The following is a 10,263-nucleotide window of genomic DNA, read 5'->3' as shown; positions in this document are numbered from 1 at the left end:
AGCCAAGTTTATTATTAATAGAGAAAATTGTAAACAGCTAGCAAGAATGTTTAGTAAAGTAATATTGACAAACACATCATCATCACCAAAACACAATTTTATCATGAATTCTATTCTCGTCTATAATTTATGTCACTGGTTTAATATGCTGCTTGCACATAGACCAAGGTGAGCAACACCAGCTCTTTAGAGCCTCTAGTTTCTAGTTTCCAGACAATAACTTGTGGAAAGTTGAATGGATCTCTCTGAAATTATACAAGTTTCCATACCAAAAAAAGGGGAAAAAACAAGGTTTTCCTGGTTAATGGACAATTTAAAAGCAGTTTAAGGGAGGTAATCCAAAAACAAAATTGTAGAATGTTGTAGAAAGTTGGATTATCTCCCCTACACTTCTTTTAAATTATCTATTGAAGACTTTTATAATGTATTTAAATGGGTAAATATGGTTAAGGGTGGGGGCAATTTTTTCTCATTTCAGATTTCAGAAATTAAACAAAATTGCAAAAAAAAAGGTTGGGGAGGGGGGGGTAAATTTTTTTTTTTTTGGAAGGGGGGGGGTTTAAATTAGCACAGACACAGTGTATTGCACAAAAGCAAAAAATTGAATATAAATTCAAATCATAAAACCAATTCTAAGTTCTTTGACTATATATAGTTATTCTGTGTCAGAAACCTATTATGTGTCAAATATTTAATTACAATCCAAATTCAGACCTGTATCAAGCGCTAATATTGTGTCCATTTTTGCCCAAACTGTTCAGGGTTGGACCTCTGCGGTCATATCCAGCTGCGCCAGGCGAAGCAATTTATTGTATTCAGTTAGTTGTGCAAATGATTTGTTACATACTAAAATGAGAATCATGATTACAGGTTTATGACCAAGAAAAAGCAAAGAGAGCAATGGATGCCATATTGGAAGATCTGAAACAGAAGTTAGAGGAGATGCAGGCCATGTTGGCTCTATTTGACTTACGTGGTAAAGAGGAGACTGTTGAAGAACAAAAGAAATCTCTTCTGAGACAGGTAATTAGTCCCCTACCGTCAAGTCAAAGGGGACTTTAGGTTTGCACTCGGTCTGTCTGTCTGATTGTTAGTCCCCCAAACCAGTTTTCCACCCAAAGGGCCAAGTGAGCTTTTCTCATCTCTTGTCGTCCTTCGTTGTCAACCGTCGTCGTTAACTTTTACAAACATCTTCTCCTCTGAAGCTACTGGGCCAAATTTAACCAAACTTGGCCACAATCATCATTGGGGTATCTATTTTAAAAAATGTGTCCAGTGTCCTGCCAATCAACCAAGGTGGCCGCCATGGCTAAAAATAGAACATAGGGGTAAAATGTAGATTTTGGCTTATATTTCTGAAACCAAAGCATTTAAAGCAAATCTGACATAGGGTAAAATTGTTTATCAGGTCAAGATCTATCTGCCCTGAAATTTTCAGAAGAATCGGACAACCCGTTGTTGGGTTGCTGCCCCTGAATTGGTAATTTTAAGGAAATTTTGCTGTTTTTGGTTATTATCTTGAATAATATTATAGATAAAGATAAACTGTAAAGAGCAATACTGTTCAGAAAAGTAAGATCTACAAATAAGTCAACTTGACCAAAATGGTCAGTTGACTCCTTAAGGAGTTAATGCCCTTTATAGTCAATTTTTAACAATTTTTCACGTAAATTTTTGTAATCTTTTGCAGCTTTTGGTTATCTTGAATTGCAGTTACTGAAAGCTAGTTTAAAGCCAATTACAACTGGTACATAAATCATGTTTATTGCTAAAGTACCATGTTCAAAGGAAATGTTGAATACTAGAGAACCATTCCCAAACAACATCATCATTGATGGAGTACCGTTTCTTATAAACATCATTATCATGATTATTACTGAAGTACTATATCTACACAATTAACACTGTAACAGTAATAGACTTTAAAAAATGTGTCACTGTGACCTATCACAGCTGGTTTTTAGAGGGTGCAATCATAGCTCTGCAGGTCAAGTAATGATCAGATAGTATACCTACAGGCCTGTGAATGAAGCACAGGTTATTAGTAAATGCAAAATCTGAAAAAATATTACGATGCATGATTATTTATACTTTGGTTTTTGATAAGTTGTAAAGTGATTCTTGGAAACTTACTTTTTAAAGGAAGAGACCATCAGGAAGGAAGAAAATAAAGTACATGTATGTGAGGAAGCGGTTGAACACCCGTTTCTAGATGTCCATGATAAAATAAAACTTTCAGAAGACGAAGAATTGGTAAGATATGATTAACATTTTCTAATTAAGTTCATTAAGTTGTGTCAAAATATGTAAAAAAAATTTAAAAAATGTGTTTATGGTTTCACTACCTACTCTTGATGTTTTTTTCTTAATATAAAATTATTTGTGGCACATTTGGTACTGAACATGTTCATAACAATAGTACATGTCCCAAAGGGCATTTTCTCACCCAACAAATCGGAAATAGAGTTTAAAATTATATTATAGTAAGAATAACTCAATATTCAGATGCTAACAATGAGCACTGGGACTAAACAGAGGCTATAGTTTTGAAAACTACTAGTTTTTTGAGCAATTGCTTCTAGATTAGTTCTGTTCTGGTAAATTTATTTTAGAAATATGATTGACTGTACCCATAGGATTATTGCCATAAAGCATTTGTTTTGAGATATATATGTAGGACTCAAATCTATGGCAGGTTCCAAATCTATGGCAGATTCCTAATCTATGGCAAATATATGACGTTACAAACGCAAAACAAATCAAATCTATGGCAGATTTAGGAAGTACGTAATTTTCCGGGGAAAAGAGTTAACTATATCGTCACAATAAAATTACCCCCTATAAGTCGTCGCCGACTTCAGAAAAGTAGTTGGCTCTCCACACTTTTTTGAGGTCATGTGTTAAAAATAACCAGGAACTTATTTTCCGCTTTTCTAGAACAATTTGCCTATGATTTTAAGCAAGATTTGATCTTTTATCCATAGGATGGACAATAATTTGATGTACTGTCCGAATCCCACAATCAAGAAAGTCACAGCTGTTTTTAGTAGAGGATATTTTGGAAATGGAGTTACTGTGGATTCATTTATTTTCGTGGGAACCAATTTTCGTGGATTGCGAAAAACTCACATATTCGCGGATATTTAAATTCGTTGTTTTGGAAAAGTTTGCATGCATTCCTTAGAAAAAATTGTATTTCGTTGAACATTTAAATTCGTGGTTTCCCTGTTCCCACGAAATACACGAAAATTGGTATCCAACGAATATTAATGAATCCACAGTATAGTAAATAGTTAAGCGTCTACGGCTGGCAAAGAATATAAAGTGAGAAAAAGAATTTACAGGTTACCACCTTGACTTAAATCGTCATCAGTTAAAAAAGATTGATTAACGCTGAAATAAAAATTGTGTGAAAAGTCAAACTGGTTAAAAAAAAACAACTGCTTTCTTCTTTGTTAAGGGACTTCCATTTTTTCTAAAAAAAATATTAATGGATTAAATAGGTACCATGTACAGATAAGGAAATGCTTTTTTCCGGAGAAGATAATTTAAATCCTAATAACTGTATTATAATATCACTTTTACACTTTTTTATGATTGACATCACGATTCGGTTGATCATTATGGAATTTATATTTCACAAATGTTTATAGACATGCTTCCGTTGTCGGACACTTCAACTTGCGTAAGAAAAGTCAGTGATCGGAAAAGTTCTGGATCCGCCACTGATTATCTGCCATAGATTTGGAAACAACAAAAATCCGCCATAGATTAGAACATTACAAAACTTGATCAGTATTTAAAAAAAATCTGCCATAGATTTGGAATGGCATGAAGTCATATTTGCCATAGATTAGGTATCTGCCATAGATTTGGAACCCACCATAGATTTGAGTCCTACATATATATTAGCAGTTTTAGAGTATCATTGATGTTTACAGGTTAATTTATATTTTAAATACTTGTAGTTACTTAAGACTATTCAGTCATTTAAGCAAAGTGTTAATATACTTCTTAAAATATTTTACAGGTTGAAGCATCAGGTTTTACTGGAGAATTATTGTGGACTGTTGAAAACATTAGTGACTTATTTGGCAGAAATCATTTTAAATTTTTACGTGGGATTAACTGTCGTTATATATCTATTAAATTAAAGTAAGTATTACAGTTTGAATTACCCCCTCGTAATATGTAGACAAGACTGCCAACATGTATTAAGAATATAAACCAACTTTAAACAAATATTGTATAACTTTTTTGATCAGAATTTTATGAAAAATGGGCAAAATTTTCACAAGTTGTAAAATTGATGAAAAAAATTCACTTTAATCCGGTATATAGAGATGTTGAACTACACAAACGTTTTAGTTCATCTGACCATGTGAGATTATTGTCATTCACACATGGCCTGAAATTAAAAAAAAAAATCCTCAGAAACTACTGGGCTAAGTGCTACCAAATTTTACCTGAATGTTTCTGAAGGAATTTAGTTTAAAGATTGTATCTGGGTTCAATCCATCAACAAGCATGGCTCCAGTAGCTAAAAATAAAACATAGGGGTTAAAGGTAATTTTTAACTGATTTCCAAAGGAAAATATTGGTTATTAATTTGAATATGTACGCAGGGGTCAATCTTCACAATTTAGCTTTAATTGTTTTTGAGTTTTAGACCTTTAAGAAGCGAAAAGGAATACATAGTTGTCTGCACCATAACCTGGAAATATTTTGAGGAAATCTTGTAAAATTTAGATATGTTGCTTCCTGTGACCTAGCTATTAAAAGAAGGCCTCGAATTTCATGATTTGAGCTTTTATTGTTGATGAGTTATAGACCTTTAATTATGGTAAAGTGCTACTTAAAGCAGTGTTCATGCATTAACTTGAAAAGGCTTTGATGAAATCTTGTGATACATTAAAGCCCCCTCAGTTATGGTCTATTGACTTTGAAACTTTTGCTTAGTTTACATGTATTAGTTTGTAATTAGGTGAGTTTATGGGGAACCACTAGTGGTAAGTTGATGATAATTGGTATACAGTTGTATATGCATTGGCATATCTCATTTCCATGGAGATTATTTGGCCCCACCCTCTCAGTCATGGTCTACTGACTTTGAAATTTTTGCTTAGTTTTTGTCTTGCTTAACGTAGTCAAAAAGCGAGACATAGGTATGCTGTTTCCAGCGTCGTGCGAAGATGGCGTCAATAATGTATTAGTTTGTGATTAGGTCTAGTTTATGGTGAATGACTAGTGGTAAGTTAAAGATATTTGGTATGCAGTTGTATAAGTATTGGCCCATCTCATTACCATGGAGATTATTTGGCCCCAACCCCTCAGTTAAGGTCTATTTTTGCTTAGTTTACATGTATAAGTTTGTGATTAGGCCAGTTTGTGGGGAACCACAGGTGGTAAGTTAATGATAATTGGTATACAGTTGTATACGCATTGGCATATCTCATTTTCATGGAAATTATTTGGCCCCACCCCCTCAGTCATGGTCTACTGACTTTGAAATTTTTGCTTAGTTTTTGTCTCACTTGACGGAGTCAAAAAGTGAGACATAGGTATGCGGTTTATGGTGTTGGTGACAGCCTCGTCAACAATGTATTAGTTTGTGATTAGGTCTAGTTTATGGTGAACCACTAGTGGTAAGTCAAAAATATTTGGTATGCAGTTGTATTGGCATTAGCACATCTCATTACCATGGAGATTATTTGGCCCTGCCCCCTCAGTTATGGTCTATTGACTCTGAAACTTTTGCTTAGTTTTCATGTATTAGTTTGTGATTATGTCAGTTTACTGGGAAGCACAGGTGGTAAGTGAATGATAAATGGTATACAGTTGTATACGCATTGGCATATCTCATTTTCATGGAAATTAATTGGCCCCACCCCCTCAGTCATGGTCTACTGACTTTGAAATTTTTGCTTAGTTTTTGTCTCACTTGACGGAGTCAAAAAGTGAGACATAGGTATGCGGTTTATGGTGTTGGTGACAGCCTCGTCAACAATGTATTAGTTTGTGATTAGGTCTAGTTTATGGTGAACCACTAGTGGTAAGACAAAAATATTTGGTATGCAGTTGTATTGGCATTAGCACATCTCATTACCATGGAGATTATTTGGCCCTGCCCCCTCAGTTATGGTCTATTGACTCTGAAACTTTTGCTTAGTTTTCATGTATTAGTTTGTGATTATGTCAGTTTACTGGGAAGTACAGGTGGTAAGTGAATGATAAATGGTATACAGTTGTATACGCATTGGCATATCTCATTTTCATGGAAATTATTTGGCCCCACCCCCTCAGTCATGGTCTAGTGACTTTGAAATTTTTGCTTAGTTTTTGTCTCGCTTGACGTAGTCAAAAAGCGAGACATAGGTATGGTGTTTCCGGCGTCGGCGACAACAGCGTCAACAATTTATTAGTTTGTGATTAGGTCTAGTTTATGGTGAATGACTAGTGGCAAGTCAAAGATATTTGGTATGCTGTTGTATAAGTATTGGCCCATCTCATTACCATGGAGATTATTTGGCCCCAACCCCTCAGTTATGGGGTCATACGGGGTATATATCTCCCAATTGATACAATATTCCCGTGCTTGCATTTCCTATCATGATTTTCTTGATAGAGGGTTGCTGCTCACAAGGAAGCTATTAAAGCAAGAGTTCCAAATGGTGAAGTTGAAATCATCCCTTCGTAAATTTTACGGACGCCATCACGAGTTGGTTGACCGTTATGGAATTAACGTATCACAAATGATATCGGATATGTTCCTAACGTCGTAACTACAATTATTAGACCCCACCACCTCAGTTATGCTTTATTGACTCTGAAATTTTGCTTACCCCCGTACTTTACATGTATTAGTTTGTGTTTAGGTTTGTTTAAAGAGAACTACTTATGATAAGTCAATGGTATTTGGTATGCAGTTTTATTAATGAGCATCTCATTTCCATGGAGATTGTTTAGCCATGTACCTTCAGTCATGGTTCATTGACTTTGAATATTTGCAAAACTTACATGTTAAAGTGCTTCTTTTTTAATTTCAATATATGCATTATCAAAATTAGCAAAAAGCAAGACATATCTCATATAACAGTTTATCATGTATTAGTTTGTGATTAGGTCAGTTTATGGGGAACTACTAGTGGTAAGTTAATGATAATTAGTATGCAGTTGTATAAACATTGGCATATCTCATTTCCATTGAGATTATTTAGCCTTGCCCCCTCAGACAAGGTCTATTGACTTTGAAACTTTTGCTTAGTTTTCATGTATGAGTTTGTGATTAGGTCGGTTTCTTGGGAACCACTAGTGGTAGGTCAACAATATTTGGTATGCATTTGTATTAGCATTGGCATATTTCATTTCCATGGAAATTAATTGACCCCACCCCCTCAGTTATGGTTTATTGACTCTGAAATTTTGCTTAGTTTACATGTATTAGTTTGTGTTTTCTGTTTAGGTTTGTTTAAAGGGAACTACTTATGATAAGTCAATGGTATTTGGTATGCAGTTGTATTAGCATTGGCACATCTCATTTCCATGGAGATTGTTTAGTCATGTACCTTCAGTCATATAGTTCATTGACTTTGAATATTTGCAAAACCTACATGTTAAATTGTTGCTATTTTAGTTTCAACATTTGCGTTATAGAAATTACAAAAAAGCAAGACATATCTTTGTGATAACAGTTTATTTTTTACTTGATTCCTTTTGGAGGTCCAGATTTGCTATTATCATTTTCATGCAGGAAAATCTGGATTGCTGTCATCATCATTGCATGGACTTTGCAAGGGAAGAGTATCCTTTAATGAGCTTTGCTGACAGTACCTCTACTGAAAAATTTATATAATGCTTGTTACTTTTATTTTCTGTGGTATGCAATTTTTTAACATGTTATTCAAACCTGTAAGTTTTGTTTTCAGAGGTATGGAGACCTCAATAAGTGAACTAACAGGTCTTGACAGTTGGTTGGATCAGCAACTGAGCAAGTGTAATCACCATAACTATATTGTGCAGGTAGATATTTCAAGCACTGTAATTACTCACTGGGGTAAAGCTGATGACCGTAACTGCATTCACGGTCATCCCAAGATGTCGGATGAAAATTAGGTCAGTATTTGTGTTGTCTGTTTAAGTGTTTCTATATCATTTTCTTTACAAAGCATACATTGGTATGATGTAAATTCATAAAAGATTCACACAGAAATCACAAATTACTACCCAGAAATGTGTATTAAACAGGAAATTGGATTTGAAAAAATAGCTAAGATGACCATAAATCATAATCGAGGTGACCGTAACAGGATCAGCAATTCATAACAAGGGTGACAGTGATTGGTTAAAAGATGACCGTAATATGTAAAGGATGACCGTAACTTTTAAAGGATGACCGTCTATTCTAAGAAATATCTATAATTGTATTCATAGCTTTTTGTTGAGTTTGTCTCAATAGGGGCTCGATTAGCGGATATAAATATATTTAATCAATTTCTTTAACTATTTGCCGTATTTTGAGTTTATGACAATGATAGTAAATTGCATATTTCTCGTAAATAATTAAATATTTATTGATAACGACATTAATATTTGAATACAAATTGACAGCGAAATAGTTGAAGAAACAAAAACCTGGTTCATTAAACATATGAATATCCAGTAATCGAGCCCATGTGTATGGTTCTGGACAGAGAAAGCACATTAAAATTTTTAAAACATCTGCCAAAAAATTACACATTCCCTTGACAACACCGGATCCGATGGACCTGCAAAATTTATTTTGCATTCAGTTTGTTTTACTGACCAGTATGTTTTCAGCTGATAGTCCTTTTGCTTTATAACCCCCTATAAAGTTAACTCCCTTACCATTGAACAGTTACTTTATAGTAATCCACAATGCCAGCGTGTCTGGAACATATCTTATGGAGTATATTGTTGACTAGGATTAAAACCTTCCGACATCCAGTAACAAATGAAAAGCAATATGTTCAGTAAGTATTCCATTAGATATGGATTTCAATACGGAAATAAAGTCTTCGTATCGCCTTATCTCTTTATACAACCGCAAAAATTGAAAAATTTTGGTCAAATATTGGTATCATGTTGGTGTCGTTGTCTGCGTCGTCGTCGTCCGAATACTTTTAGTTTTCACACTCTAACTTTAATAAAAGTGAATAGAAATCTATGAAATTTTAACACAAAGTTTATGACCACAAAAGGAAGTTTGGGATGGATTTTGGGAGTTTTGGTCCCACCATTTTAGGAATTAGGGGCCAAAAAGGGCCCAAATAAGCATTTTCTTGGTTTTCGCACTATAACTTTAGTTTAAGTCAATAGAAATCTATGAAATTTTGGAACAAGGTTTATGACCACAAAAGGAAGGTTGGGATTGATTTTGGGAGTTTTAGTTCAAACGGTTTAGGAATTAGGGGCCAAAAAAGGGCCCAAATAAGCATTATTCTTGGTTTTCGCACAATAACTTTAGTATAAGTAAATAGAAATCAATGAAATGTAAACACAAGGTTTATGACCACAAAAGGGAGGTTGGGATTGATTTTGGGAGTTGACTCAGTTGAGGTCTGAACAGTTAGGCCATAGTTATTATATTTTTAGTTTTACGAAATTTTTTGACAAAACCAATGGGTAGGAGGACTAAAAAAAAAAAAAAAAAAAAAACTGCTGCTGCTGATTTTTTTTTTAATACCAACCGTCAATATCAAAATTTTTTTTTTTTTATTTCACCAGGAGATTTTTTTCTAGTGTAACAACTATTTTTTTTTTCTTGACAAGGTTTGAATTGAAAATCAATGTGCAACAACTTACTAAATCACCAAGAGCATAAATTTAGATTCTTTCATGCAGTTATGAACTAAAAATTATTTTTTTTTGCATGAAAAACACTGGGTCGGAGGAGAAAAAAAAATAAAAATCAACATTTTTGATTTGATTTTTTTTTTTTTTTTTTTTTTTTTTTTTTTTTTTTTTTTTTTTTTTCCTATTTGGCAAAAATTAGGGTAGGAGGGTTCGTAAAACTAAAAATAAAAAAACTACGGCCTTAAGGAATTAAGGGCCAAAAAGGGGTCCAAATAAGCATTATTCTTGGTTTTCGCACCATAACTTTAGTATAAGTAAATAGAAATCTATGATATTTAAACACAAGGTTTATGATCACTAAAGGAAGATTGGGTTTGATTTTGGGAGTTTTGGTCCCAACAGTTTAGGAATAAGGGGGCCAAAATTGAACTTTGTTTGATTTCATCAAAA

The sequence above is a fragment of the Mytilus galloprovincialis genome, chromosome 8 (genome assembly GCF_965363235.1).
Source record: "Mytilus galloprovincialis chromosome 8, xbMytGall1.hap1.1, whole genome shotgun sequence".
NCBI lineage: Eukaryota > Metazoa > Mollusca > Bivalvia > Mytilida > Mytilidae > Mytilus > Mytilus galloprovincialis.
This window is presented reverse-complemented; position numbering follows the sequence as displayed.